Source organism: Macaca fascicularis, chromosome 14 (genome assembly GCF_037993035.2).
Source record: "Macaca fascicularis isolate 582-1 chromosome 14, T2T-MFA8v1.1".
Classification (NCBI taxonomy): Eukaryota; Metazoa; Chordata; class Mammalia; order Primates; family Cercopithecidae; genus Macaca; species Macaca fascicularis.
This window is the reverse complement of record NC_088388.1, coordinates 58,391,154-58,406,743: the sequence shown is the minus strand read 5'-3', so window position 1 is coordinate 58,406,743 and position 15,590 is coordinate 58,391,154.

The following is a 15,590-nucleotide window of genomic DNA, read 5'->3' as shown; positions in this document are numbered from 1 at the left end:
ATCTTCAAGATATTCACACAATTTAGATAAAATTATTTTTGCACAGCAGCTGCATACAGAGGCTTGGTCTTGGATTTAGATTTAAATTTATCAAAGAAAGGCAATTTTTAAAATTTGCCTACTTCAAAGCTCAAAGACTAATGAAATCCTTTTTCAAATACCTGAAGACACTTGTATTCAGGGCTCCAGAGACGAGCTTATGAACTCTATAAACTTGTAAGTAGATCTTCCAGAAAAAAGTTTTACCTTCATTTCAAAAACATAATGATTTTAAAAATATATATTTTCTCCTCAAAGAGTTTTAGAACTAAATTTAAATGTTTCTATCTAAAACAAAGCTTTCAAACAATCCTTACCTTAACAGCATACTAGATGTTACAAGCAAGATAAGAGCTCAATAAAGAAAAGCATTGCCACAAATTGTACATGTTGAAAACAGAAACAAATGCGCTTTTCCTGCCTGTGTTTCCACAACTCAGACTGGAACTCTGCTGAGGCTCATTGGGCCCGCTGGTGCCAACAAGGGCCTTGTTCATTCTTAAACAAGCGGTGAATCTGCATTATGGCCCAATATTATGGTCAGTGTATTCCAGTTTTGTTTTCTGGATGGAAAGGGTGAATACAAAGTGTTTTATTGAGACTAAGACCCAGGCAGCCCAATAGCAAGCCCCCAGGGGAAAGGAAGTGTTTTGGCCATCACAATAAAGAAAACGGCAATATGATATTTTTATCTTGAACATCACTGCTGATTTTGAAGGAATTGTATTTGCTTACATAAAATTAACAGTAAACCCATTTAAACTTTGACTTCCAGTGTTTTCCACACTTGACATCCATGTTGAGGAGGCAGTGGCATTTATGTATGAAGGGCAGCTGGTCAGGCCTGACTTGCTACAGTGGGTCCCTGGGTTCTTGCTGGTTCTGTTAATGCCTGCAAGTCCTTTCACAGTGACCACCTAGACAGATGAGACAGTCCTACCTGTAGCAGTACACTTAGCAGCTTAGACAAAACCTCTGGGGCTCCTGGATCAAGATAATCCCATTTTGGCAGCAACTGCTACAGTTTTGTTGTCTCCTGACTCTGAAAGATGTCCTTCCTGCCCTCTTCACCCTTCCCCTGAAAAAAAGAAACAACAAAGTCATGGAGGATGTATCCATGTCACCAAACAGGATAAGAGCAGGGACACCCACTGTGTGTGTATGTACAGGGCAGTGGAGAGAAACGTCACCTAAAGCCAACCAAATGCAATATCTCTATCTTTTTTCTATGTTTTAAAGTTCATTAATCTTGAAATTTTCAGAAAAATAATGATGGAATTTCAAAAAATGTGAACAATGGACTCAAAGGAAATACAAGGGGTATATCTATGTCTTTAAAGAGTCTCATAAAATCCAAAAACTTCACTAAGTTATTAAAATACTTCTTATATCTGTAGATCAGATACTGACATTTAGCAGACTGGCTGCATTATGTCCATTTTCCCAGCCATGTAAAAGTAGCTACTGGCGGTTGCCTTCTGTATTATTCTGTTTTCATGCTGCTACGAAGAACTACCTGAGAGTGGGTAATTTATAAAGAAAAGAAGTTTAATTGACTCACAGTTCCATATGACTGGGGAGGCCTCAGGAAACTTAAAATCATGGAAGAAGGTGAAGGAGAAGTGAGCAGCTTCTTCACATGGCAGCAGGAGAGAGAGGGCGCACAGGGAAAATGCCAGGCACTTATCAATCAGATTTCATGAGAACTCCCTCAATATCATGAAAACAGCATGGGGAAACTGCCCTCATGATCCCATCACCTCCCACCAGGTCCCTCCCTTGACACATGGGGATTACAATTCCAGATGAGATTTGGGTGGGGACACAGAGTCAACCCTATCATTCCACTCCTGGCCCCTTCCAAATCTCATGTCCTTTTCACATTTCAAAACCAATCATGCCTTTCCAACAGTTCCCCAAAGTCTTAACTCATTCCAGCATTAACCCAAAATTTCAAGTTAAAGTCTCATCTGAGACAAGGCAAGTCCCTTCTGCCTATGAGCCTGTAAAATCAAAAGCAAGTTAGTTACTTCCAAGATATGGTGGGGTACAGGTATTGGGTAAAAGTTTCCGTTCCAAATGGGAGGAATTAACCAAAACAAAGGCCATGCAAGTCCAAAATCTGGCCAGGCAGTCATTAAATCTTAAAGCTCCAAAATCTTTGACTCCATGTCTCATATCCAGGGCATGCTGATGCAAGGGATGGGCTCCCACAGCCTTGGGCAGCTCTGCCTCCATGACTCTGCAGGATACAGCCCCTATGGCTGCTTTCACGGATTGACATTGAGTACCTGCAGATTTTCCAGGGATTTGGTAAAAGTTGTTGGTGGATCTGCCTTTCTGAGGTCTGGAGGAAGGTAGCCCTCTTCTCACAGCTCCACTAGTCAGTGCCCCAGTGGGACTCTGTGTGGGGGCTCCAACCCCACATTTCCCTACTGCGATGCCCTTGCAGAGGTTCTCCATGAGGGCTTCACCTCTGCAGCAGACTTCTGCCTGGACATCCAGGCATTTCTATACATCCTCTGAAATCCAGGCAGAGATTCCCAAGACTCAACTCTTCTGCACACCTGCTGTCCCAACACCACATGGAAGCCACCAAGGCTTGGGGCTTGCGCCTTCTGAAGCAATGGTCCAAGCTGTACCTTGGCTCCTTTTTAGCCAGGGCTGGAGCTGCTATGCCTGGGACACAGGGTGCCATATTCCAAGGCTGCACAGAACAGCAGGGGCCCTGGGCCCAGCCCACAAAACCATTTTTTCCTCCTAGGCCTCCTGGCCTATGATGGGAGGGATTGTCACTAGGATCCCTGACATGCCCTGGAGACATTTTCTCCATTATCTTGGCTATTAACTTCCTCTGCTTCTCATTATGCAAATTTCTATAACCAGTTTGAACCTCTCCCCAGAACACTGGTTTTTCCTTTCTTCCACATGGTCAGGCTGCAAATTTTCCAAACCTTTGTGCTCTGCTTCCCTTTTAAACATAAGTTCCAATTTCAAATTATCTCTTTGTGAACATGTATGACAGTATGCCTTCAGAAAAATACAGGTCAACTCTTGAATGCTTCACTGCTTAGAAATTTCTTTAATCAGATATCCTAAATTATCCCTCTCAGGTTCAAAGTTCCACAGATCTCTAGGGCAGAGGCAAAATGCTGCCAGTCTCTTTGCTAAAGCATAGCATGAGTGACCTTGACTCCAGTTCCCATAAGTTCCTCATCTCCACCTGAGACCACCTCAGCCTGGACTTCATTGTCCACATCACTATCAGCATTTTAGTCAAAACCATTCAACCAATCTCTAGGAAGTTCCAAACTTTCCCACATCTTCCTGTCTTCTTCTGAGCCCTCCAAATCGTTCCAACCTTTGCCTGTTACCCAGTTCCAAAGTTGCTTTCACGTTTTTAGGTTATCTTTATAGCAGTACCCTTCTCTGCTGGTACCAATTCTCCCCGCTAAAGGACCACTTCCATGTGTGAAGCCTCAGTGGGACCCATTGCCCCTCAGTGGGCCTTTTCTGGCTTTGAAAAAAAAGACCCCAGCATGGTCTTCAAGTCTTCTGATGTTTATATAAAGAGGGAAGGTCTTTGTAGAGGTGTTTATATAAATAAGGAAAGATTCCCCTACCTACCTTCAACTTATGACCTTCTTTGACTCCAGGGAACAAGGAAAAAATCACTAGTTTGGGAAAGGTACCTTTCAATCTTGAAGCTGTAATTTTACAGGGGTTAATGACTGGGAAGGAAGATTAAACTTTTACTCACTACTTGAAATTATTCTAGTGTATGATCTCACTTCTTTGGATTCTAATCCTAAAATATTTGCCCCATTCTGGTAGTTGGACATAGTGATGGAGACCAGCTGGCTCCTAGAAAGTACAAAGGGAACTCCACCCAGTTACCACCAAGCACAGTGCAGGTTGGAGACAGCCTTTTTCTGAGATGGGGCTGAGGACCTGCTCTGCCATTGACCAATCCTGTGATTTCCAGGTCTCACCTTCCTAGACACTCCCTGCTGTCAGGGATCCTGCCAGACATTTCTCAGCCCCTGGTGCAGCCAGGTCACAGCCATATCTGAGGGCTAAACAGCACTGCACCTGTGACTATACTTGGCTCCCACCCTTCTGGGCTTAAGACTTTAGCAATCCCCAAAGACTCAGACACAACATGATCATGGGAAACCCCGGCCTAGAACTTCCTGCCTTGGCCCAGCCCATCACTGGTTTTTACATAATGGTGATTGGCATTTCTAGGCCACTGTACACACATACACACACAAGCACAGATGCAATTATTGTGCAGGAAGAGCTGCAAAGAGGCTGGTGCAGGGCTTCATGTCCTTCCCAGGCACAAGAAAGTGGCTGAGGGGACCATGATCCTATCACAGCTGGGAGACTTGACTTTGTGCATCCCTTTATAGAAAGAAACTCTCTGGCTCTTACAGAAATTGCTGCATGGAAATGCCAGAGATAAGGCACCTGCCCACCTAACAGAGTAGCTTAGTCTTCTGAGAAGCCACCTGTCTCCTTTGATACCTATGACCCTCAGTCATGTCAGCTCCTCCATCATTTTATCCAATATGAGGATGGATGACACTCACCTCCATAACCCAGTGTGTAGCCAGGAAAGTATCAGTAGAGGTGACCCCACCTTTCCAGGCCCATCATATGTGGGTCAAAAAAGGATCGTGTCCAAGACTACAGCATTAATGTTTGATAAGGCTTCCATTTCTATTAAAAAGTTGTCCTTCACCTGCAGTGTTTGCAACTGATTGCCAGCCTGAGGAACACTGGGCAAGACCAAGATGGATCACAGTGTGGTGGGCAGAGCCATGAGCTGGGGCTGGGTCCCAGAGCTCTGCTCCTGCTGCTGAGGCTGAAACCACCCCTGCTGGTCACAGTTTCTTCTCACATGAGGAAGAGTTGACCTACTATGTTCTATGCTCTTCCACCTCTGGTGTCTGTGTGTCTGTGAATCTAGGAAACTCCTTCTGCCCAGCACTGAGGAAACCAGACACCTGGGGTAGGGCCTATGCCATCCTAGACAACACTGCTGGAAATCCAAGCACAGGCTAACTCTGAAGGGGAGGTTTTGGTGATTTCCCCCGACATCAGCTGTCTCTTTACCCATTCCATTGTTTCTCAGTTTCCTCTTCAATGGGCTTTCATGTTTAATAAATGGAAAGGAATTTGACTTTGAGATTGTCCTGAAAGCCCTTGTAATGACCAGTCATGTCTAGCATGGATTATAAAACCACAACTGGCCCTCTAAACACAGGAATTCCATTTTGAGTTAAATACCAAAATAAGTTCTTTCAATATACCCTAAAGAGTTCATCACAGTCTTACAAGTAAGCCAGATGGGTGAGAGGAGGGCAGCAGAAAGGTGAGCCTCCTGGATGGGGAGCTTGTGCACAGAGAAGCAGGTATTAGATGAAGAAAAGACAGAAAGGCAATCTGTGTTGTTGGTTCACATCTGGGGCAGGAAACTGGGACCCACAGGGAGGATGCTGGGCCCCTCCTGCCCTAGCCTCCTTCTTTAAGAACCAGTCTGTGATCCCTCACCTAGGGCAGTGATAGAAATCTTTATCCTAGGAAGCTCATGCATCTGTCCCCAGTTCATGCCACTCTGTGCTTCTGAGAACATCAAGACAGAGGTGTCTGGAGCACCAAAAGCAAGAACCTTCCTTCTCCACACTGCATGGCTCACACAAGCCAGTGCTGTCCACCCACCAGGCCTGTGTGTGCACCGGACTGAGATGTGGATTTCCAGGGCCTGATGCTCTATTGACTGCAAGAACCATTATGCTTGTATATCAGCATATGTTTTTGAAAATCAAACTACCCATTCCATTATCAATTTAGCAAGAATATAAATCAGACTTATTGGGTGAGGAGGCGAGAAGGGAGAGGGTTTTTGGGCAGTACTTTTTCTAGATGGAATATGTTCTCATTCACGTCTAAAAAGGAAAAGGACTAGTACCTTGGCCATAGTCAGATGACTATCTGAAAAGCCTCTGGCCTTTAGTAACTAAAGGCTCTGAAACCAATAGTTTGCACAAACATTGACCCAATATTGGATCTAGGACACTGAACAAAAATCTCCCAAGGAGGAACTCTCTGGGAACAGCAGGTAACTCCTCAGCTTTATGTCCTGGTGCTGCATTCCCACCAGAAAAAAAAAAAAGTTTATAGAAGCCCAGAGACCTAACTTGGGAACCTGTGCAGCAGAGACCAAGATCCTGGGGAGACACATAGGCCAAATAAGACTCAGCCTTCCCACCCATGCCAGCCAACCCTGGCCCTAGGGTGTACTTCCCTTCACCTGCGGGGAAGAAGCACTGTGCAGGTGACCATCAAGCAACATGACATCATATCCTTGCCAGCATGCCTTCTCCAGCTGCAACTACACCTTCCATACCTCCAGATTCACTAATCCACATCCCACCCCCATCAGCAGCTCTCAGTAATCAGTCCCCTTCCCTGTAACCTTCCCACTATCCACTCCCAGGGACTCCACAAGCTGTGTGGGTGTGAACAAGATTTCAGAAGCCCTTGGCAGAGATATGGTTACCAGGTGCTGAAGAAACAGAGACTCAGAGTAGGCCACCTGAGTCTACCCAGCCACACCTGGCATACCCTGCATTTGGCTAGTGCCAGTTAGGACCAGATACTCAGCCTCCAGGGAGAATAAGTTCATGGGAAACTTCCCAAGTGACTTCAAAAGCCAAACCAGAATGATCACAATAAGAGGTGTGAGCATTCTAGGGACTCCGGCACACATGGTTTTTATTTTAAAGAGCAGAGTGAGGCCATTCCACCAAGTGCATGTGGGGCAGGCAGCTGTCCCATCCTGGGGGCTGTGGAAAGGCAGGACCAGGCTCTTCACTTCAGGCAGAGAATGTACCACTGCCAATCACTGAGATATTTCAGACCACAAGGCATTTCCAGTAAAGCACAGGGAGTTGAGGGAGAATGTTCAGAACTGAGAAGACTAGACTGTGCTCTGAGTAGACCGAGGCCAAAAGTGAGCAAAAAGGGTAAGAAGAAGTGAATGGCTAGGTGCAGTAGCAGATGCCTGTTGTCCTGGCTACTCCTGGAGGTTGAGGTGGGAGGATTGCTTGAGCCCAGGAGTTCAAGGCTACAGTGTGCTATAATAGCACTTAGGAGGAACCACTGCATTCAAGCCTGGGCAACATAGTGAGGCTCCACAGCGAAGAAGAAGGAGAAAGAAGAAGGAGGTGAAGGAGACGGAGGAGGAAGAGAAGGAGAATAAGGAGGAGGAGGAAGGGGGAAGAAGAAGTGGGAAGAAGAGGAGGAGGAGGAAGGAGAAGAAGAAGAGGAGAAGGAAGAAGAAGAAGGAGGAGGGAATGGGGGAAAAGGTGGCATTTTGGGGAACTTCTCACTTATGTCAAATCATAGGAAGCAGAAGAGACTAGAACCCGCTCTCTCTCCACCATGTGAGAATACAGTCAGAAGTCTGCCATCTGAAAGCCAGGACAAAGGTCCTGACCAAATCTTCCAGCGCCTTCATCTTGGTCTTCCCAGCCTCCAGAACTGAGAAATAAACTGTTGTTTAAGCCACCCAGTCTATGGTATTTCATTATAGTAGTCTGGACAGACTAAGTTGGTGACACAGAAAATTGTGTGTGGAGATAGAAGGTAACTAAATGTATATCTGACAATAATTGGAGATATCACAAGTATTTACATATGACTGTCATTTTTGACAGTCAATGTAAACAATGTAAAAAATGTTGGCAGCCCCTGGTTTTATGGGGCCTTCTAGGGGGCTCTCTCCTGACTCCTTAACACAATTAATTGAAGATTTTTAAATGATTCCCAAATACACTAGAAAAATACGCACTTGCTTAAACATCCTCTTGCCCAAAACTTCTCAGTCAGAAAACTATTCTTAATATCTAATTTAAACTCCTTCTTCAATATATCTATTCTTTTTATTCTAACCTGAAGCAGAATTTAGTCATGAAATTCCACAGATTGCTCCCTATAACTCCACTCTCACATCTTTCTCTTTTATATAATCCAAAGATTTGAAAAGACAAGAGTAGACAATAAGAAAATGAATATATCTGAGGGAACATTACAGTACTTAAGAAAGAACACTCTTTCATGCCCACTCAGCATCTCTCACTCTTGTGACCTCACAACTGGATTCTTTTACACTATTTTCTGAGTGTGTGCGTGTTCTAGTAATTGTACGTTCCCGAAAGGCAGAGCCATGTCTTCTAATTTTCATAGCACATTGGCTCAAGAAGTCAATAAAGACATGTAGCCATAAGTTGGCACACTTATTAAAACCATTCTTATTCTTTACCTTCAATAAAACCAGACTCCTAAGGACTCTAGCTCCGATTTTCATACAGACTGACAGATACTAACTCTGAAATTTGTAACAATTAATTTGGTATTTGAGGCCAGCCCTTCTTCATTCAGTGCCCACTCCCTTACCCCAAGTGGTCTGCACTTGGGAGGTATGATGGTCCTTGCCAAGGTCTCCCTGGACAGTCACCACGGAGTCTGGAGGGTTTAGGTTATCTTTTACTGTCTCTGTGGTATGGGGGAAGGTGGAAAGGAGATGATTTCCTCGTTAACTTGTGGAAGGGCCTCTTGAATTTCATGTGGATTATAATACAATCTTTATATTCGGGAAAAAAAACCACTCTTTACAGACTAAGAAGAAACAAGATGATCCTCAAACCCTGAAAAGTCCTTTCCAACCTTCTCTGTCAAACTTCTGTTCTTCCCTTGGATGTAAATGCACGACAGAGCCTACAGCGAGCTACAGAAAGTGGTAGGCGGAAGCCAGAGATGAAAAGAATAGAGACTTCCAAGAGAGGGTATAATCAAACATCCACCCCTGCCTATTCCAGTGGGTCCCACAGATCTCTACTGGAGTCATGGGATGGTGTATCCCATACTCACTGCTGAGACCCATGAACTTGGAGGAGAGAGTCCAGGGGCCATGATCTAGAAGGGGCTGAAGTGAAGCAGAATAACAAACCCAAATCCAGTTCTAGATCTTGCTACACGGGAGAGCCAGGGCAAGTCATGGAAACTGGGATCAAGGTTATGATCCCAGGAGAGAGACAGAGAGCAGCTGAGTGAGCAAAATAGGGGGCAACCTCAAATGATTTCTGAAGCATAAGTCTAAACCTAATGCCAAACAGGGCTATTTCACCTGCTCAGAATCTCAGCATGAGAATTAGCTTCTTTTATTTACAAAGATTGGACAGAGACAGGGAAAAGGAGACAGAAAATATAACAACAGACACAGGAACTCAAAATCCCTATTTTTCCTTAGCCAGAAAGTACCAAGGCAGACATTTCTATATACTTAATAATCTCTGAAAGGTCCCTATACATGATACAATAGCTGATATCTATATGGTCATCTTACGACATTAACAAATGACTTTGGAAAAGTAAGTAAGTTTGAAACACATTTGGGAAGATTTCCATTAAAATATTTAAAGTTAAAAAATGTTTTGGCATCGCTTTTCAACCTTTTGGCTAAGATCAAGTGTAAAAAATGTTTTGGCATTTTCCCAAGGTAAAAGGAATCCCATGTTTTCTGAAAATTTATTTACAAGGAATGTCTCATAGAGAAATGAGATGACACATCTACAGTATTGCATGGTTTGTAAATATAATATTACCAAGAGCGTTGTCTTCACAGGTATGTGGGATAGGCTGAACTAGAGAAATCACTTCACATGTCTCCAGTTTGCTAAGGGTTAGAGACAATTGAGCCCCTCAAAAATATATGATTTGTACTAAAATCTATTAAGTGGGCCCCAATAATAGAGCCGAGGTACTTACGTGCATCCATGCAAACTTGCAGGTGTCTTTCAAAGAGGACATCAAGTGATACAACTTGGTTGCAAAGTCAGGGCGGGAAGAATTATATAAAGGGCCAGTTCTGGAGGCAGACAAAAGCCCAGGCTAAGAAGAAAGGTACCGTTGGTTCAGGTGTTAGTCTAGGCAAGGGTGATCAAATAGGGCTCCAAAACTAAGTAGGAGATACATGACAAAAAAAAAAAAAAAAGAAAGAAAGAAGAAGAAGCAGGCAGCAGAGATTGGATCTGGAAGAGGCAATGCTCAATGTTCAATGCTTACAGGGAGCCTCATGGCTCAGAGATGATTTTTTTTTTTTTTTTTTTTTTTTTGAGACAGGGTCTCACTCTGTCTCCCAGGCTGGAGTGCAGTGGTACGAACACAGCCCGCTGTAGCCTCTACCTTCCCAGCTCAAGCAATCCTCCTACCTCAGCTTCCCAAAGTAGCTGGGACCACAGGCTCATGCCACCATGCCTGGCTAATTTTTTGATTTTTCGTAGTGATGGGGTCTCACTTTGTTGCTCAGGATGATATCAAACTCCTGGGCTCAATCAATCCTCCTGCCTCTGCCTCAGAGCAACCTTTAAAGGGCTGTCTGTGTGTGTCTCTCTCCATAAGGAATGTAACACATACTCCCTCCTCCTTGGCCTACTGGTTACTCACGTTGTAGATCTTAGCTTAGATGTAACTGCAGACTTCCCTGAGCCTGAGAAGTCTACACGTTCTTGGGAAGGAATTGGCAAACAATCAAGGCTTCTAAGCAGGGAACTTACACAATGAGGTTTGCATACTGGCTCCCTCACTCTGGCTACAACGCGGACGCTAGACTTGAAGGGGTTAAAAGGGAGCCTGTTGTAGACAACGCAGGATCTGGCCATCAACCTGACTCCCTCTCTTTCCTCTCAATCACTAACCAAGCTCTAGCAATTCTACATTCTAAATATTTCTCAAAGGCAACCAGTTAGATCTCTCTCCACTGACACAACTCTAGTTCTGGCTCTTATCATTCTCTTTTCAGATCATTCTCACAGCCTCCTAATCCGTCTCCCACCTTGAATTTAGTCTTGCCCTCCAATTTGTCCTTCACCTGGCCTCAAGAGAGACCTCTGTAAACACACATCTATTTATGTGTTATTCTCTTGAAACTCTAATTGCTGTCTCATTGTTCTTACCATAACACCTAAAATACTTGGCATGTCCTACAAACTTGACAAGGTCTGGCTTTTGCTTAACCTACTGAAGCAGACACTGTGGTGCATCGCTGAAATTTACTCTTTAGGAGGACATTCATTTCCCAGCTGTGCAAGTGTTGCTATTAACAACTCACAGCTGAGTCCCTTTCCAGGCATTCCCCTCATCCAAAGAAAAGCACCTCACTCAAGATTATCTACTCTTCCTCCTTGGGCACAGCTTTCATCCAATGACTGCTTGATGCGGGAGTGCCAAGGTCTGGTCTCCTTGCCTCAGTTTGGGACATAGCTGATGGGCCCTCCTATCTCCAGAGCCCCTCATGGGATCAGTTGAGGCCTGTGTTGTAACTGCATGGCAGTTTAACTTCTCTCTTTGCCCAGTCATGCATCCTTCACTCCCCACAGGTATTCCAGACAGCACACCTGAAGAAACATCATGCATGTAAATTGGTCTCAGACTCTGTTTCCTGGACAGTCTGACCTACAATACTCTCCCAGAAACATTATTCAGACATAGAAAGTTCATATGGAACTTTTATCAGTTCCTCAAGTCCACTGAGCTCTCTCTGCTGTATGGGTTTTTGCACAAGCTATTTCTTTTCCCTAGAGCATTTCCTACCTTTTTCCTATTTACCTTCAAGTCTCAGCTAAGATGTCACCTCCATTAGGAAGTCCTCCTGATTCACAAAGCTCAGGTGCTCTGTCTTTATGTTGTCATGACATTTAGTACTACCTCATCAATGCTTAGACAAATTATAATGCATTCTATTTATGTATCCATGTGCTACCTCCCCTACTAGACTACTTTTTTTTTTTTTTTTTTTTTTTTTTTTTTTTTTTGAGACAGAGTCTTGCTCTATTGCCAGGCTGGAATGCAGTGGCACAATCTTGGCTCAGGGCAATCTCCACCTCCCAGGTTCAAGCCATTCTCCTGCCTCAGCCGCCTGAGTAGCTGGGACTATAAGTGTGTGCCACCACGCCCAGCTAATTTTTGTATTTTTAGTAAAGACGGGGTTTCACCATGTTGGCCAGAATGGTCTCGATCTCTTGACCTCATGATCCACCCGCCTCGGCCTCCCAAAGTGCTGGGATTACAGGCATGAGCCACCATGCCCAGCCTAGACTACATCTTCTAAGGGTGCAAGAAATATGTCTATTGTGTCCATTGTTGTATCCCCAGTGCATAGTCCAGTACTCGGAACACACTAGGATATAATATGTACCAGTATGCTTGGGCCGCCATAACAAAATACCATAGACTAGAAGCTTAAACAACGAAATTTACTTTCTCATGGTTCTGAAAGTCAGAAGTCCCAGATCAAGGTGTGGGCAGGTTTCGTTTCTTATGTGGCCTCTCTCCTTGGCTAGCAGATGGCCACATTCTTGCTCTGTCCTCATATGGGCTTTTCTCTGTGCACCTACATCCCTGGTCCAAATTTCCTCTTTGTATAAGGGCACCAGTCAGATTGGAAAGTCCACCCTAATTGTATCATTTTAACTAAAACACCTTTTAGAAGACCCTAACTCCAAATATAATTACATTTTGAAGTCATGGGGGTTAGGGCTCTACCATATGAATTTGGAGGCAACATACTTCAGCCCCTAACAGTTCAACGTTTCTTCTCTTTCCCCTTCCACACTGCTGTCTGTCCCAGAGGCAGCAAGCCCACAGCTCTCATCAAGCACCAATGGCCAGATTAGCCTTCCCCTCAAATTTCCAAGATTCAGGCTTCAACATGTTACGGGTATTATTCTGCCTGGAATGGGGTCAAAAAGGTGGCAGGAGGACTTGAAGAATTCACTAGTTACAAAAGGGAGAGACCTTTTAGGCTGAGGAAACTGCATAAGGAAAGATACCACATGTTAAATTTCATGGGTAGTTTGGGGACAATTAGATGTGGCTGTTGTAGCGGATGAATGTGGTAGATGCCAATAGTTGAAGGAAGAAAGGTTGGTCGAGGTTATATTGTAAAAAGCTTTCATTTTGGCATAAAATCAGCCAACACTTTATCTAAGGAGATGAAGATAGGGAATTAGAGGCTGTTCCAATCACTCATGCAGGAAACAATGCAATTAACTTGGTAAAAGGTTGGAAGATTTGAAGATGACTTAAAGCAAACAGCTATCAGGAAGGGAGGAGCAGGGGAGGCATGACAAATAAAAGATAAAGGGAAAAGTAGAGGCAAAGAGAAAAAAAAACAGAAAAAAACGAGGCATCCTGTTCACATCTAAATGATGAATTCTAATATCGCAGAAGGAATTCTTTTGAGTTGGGTTTTGCAACCTCAAAAAGGCAAAGTCTCCTCCAGACTTTGCTGGAGTTGACTAGCATCTCTCAGCAAAGTGAGGGAGTACTGGAAGCAGAGAAGGCTCTAGATATCAGAAGGTCAGTTAATGTGGAGGCACAGCAGCAAATGGAGCCAAGAGGGATGAAGACAGCAACAATTTCCAAAAGGAACTGGAGATCTGGATGTAATCAGCTTCAGGGGGCTAACTGGGCTGAGAGCATTGATATACCCAGCTCTTTCTCATGTAGAGAAAACAGTCAGCTCAGGCCTGGCTTATAGATTAAGGACCAATCACCTGGATCCAGCCACAGAGAGGAAATAGTGATGGATATTAAGGAGCTTATTTCCCCTCTCAGGATACTGGGGTAGAAAAGCTGACGGATCAGACACTTGCAGAGGAGAAAAGAGAAGTCACTGTGCTTGTCCACTGTCCCAGTTAGTGACAGCAATAGTCAAGGCCGGAGGTTAAGTGTAATGAAGATAGTGGAGCTAACTGATTTCATCCAACCGCAGGTTTAGGTGCAGCAGGCCATCTTTCTCACCCTTACCCACCCGGCACCCATTGAGGAGGGACTGTTCTAATAAAGATGGCTTCAGTAGGCCACCGCAAGTCAAAGTTGGGTCTGTCTCCAATGTGAGTTTGGTTTTTCTTTATGAAACCTCTGGTCACAAGAATATGAGAGTTTCCACTCTGGTTCTGAACCATGGGTCATCAATCCTAATGGGTTATGGGTTCCAGCTGTGAGATTTGCGGTCCCTGTTTGGGATTACAAAGAGTAAATGAAGCTCTCCAATTAAGACCAGGTGTGGGCAGTCAGAACTGAGAGGCCACGAGTGTCCCTCTGAAGAAGGTGGTGACCGCAGAGAAGGTGGTACTGGGCCTGAATCACTGGTGGGCAGAGATGGTGCCTGCCAGGCCTGAGCAAGCTGTTTGGAGCCCACTCCACAGAGAGAAGAGCAACAGCAGCCCTGAAAGCACCCCAAGGACTTCTGCTGCAACCAAGGCTTCCCACTGCATTTCCCCCTCACAGACTCTCCTGTAATTCTTTAGACATCGTAAGTATGGTATGTGTATTTCATTGAAAAAGTAATATAAGCATGCTCTAGAAAACCCAGGAAAGAATTATCCACACCACCACCACCCAAAAGTTAATTATGATACAATCAGAATTTTCCTCCAGTGGACCTTATCCATCTTAGTTCACAGTCTCAAAGTTAGGACTTGAGGCATTTGTGGAAGTAAATCAATTAGAGCACCTTTACTCTAAGACTTTATTCAAAAATGCTGGGCATGAGTAATTTCAAAGAGAATATTCTCACTTGGAGAAGGAGCGTGAGCCAGGCAGATTTTTTAATAAGGATTTAGGAGGCAGGGTCAGCTGAAGTTCAACTGGTTTAGGGAATAGTGCAAAGACGGTTCTCAGAAATATGAGGAATTGTTTCTAAGGATGAGGAACTACTGTTCGGGATTTTAGCAAGAGAGTGAGGAGGAATAGTTAGGAGCTGTGGCCATATGGAAGAAGGGTGGGGAGAAATATTACTGGGGATAAGGAAGTTTAAGGACCACCAGTGGCAAATTCTCAGTCTATTAGTGTCTCTTTTTAAAAAAGTTTTGTGGATACATAGTAGGTGTTTATGGGGTACATGAGATGTTTTGATAAAGGTATCTATTAGTGTCTCTTGTGAGAACCAAATGGAAACACAGGCCTTCTGACTCCTGGAGAGCGTTCTTTTCACATCCCATAGATGCCCCAACCTTTCTCATTTTGGCAGGTGATTGAGAAAGGTGTCCTGGCCTTTCCCACGGAAAGACAGGTTGAGATAAGAAGAAGGCTGGACTGCAGACAAAATCAAAGATTTTACTACCTTGTCCTAGGGCTATAATTTATCTTCAATTGGACCAGGGCCTGCAGGAGTTTAGTCCTACATATTTCTGGCCTGCAGCTACATGAAGGGAATTCTGCCTCTAATGATTGAGAAAACTCAAGGATTTCCTTACAAAGGAATTTTGTAAGGAATTAATTTTGTTGATGGCTTGACTTTGGAAGCATCACTGTATCAACGATTGTTGTTATTCCTCTTAATCAAATTCTTCTCAGCTCCATCCTGAGATGTTTCAGCTGTCAGCCTGGGTGGCCAGGCCTGTAGCCCATTGTACCTTTCTGCCCAAGGGGTGATACAGCCCTGTGCACTGGCTGTTCAGAGATAGTGGTAGATCCAT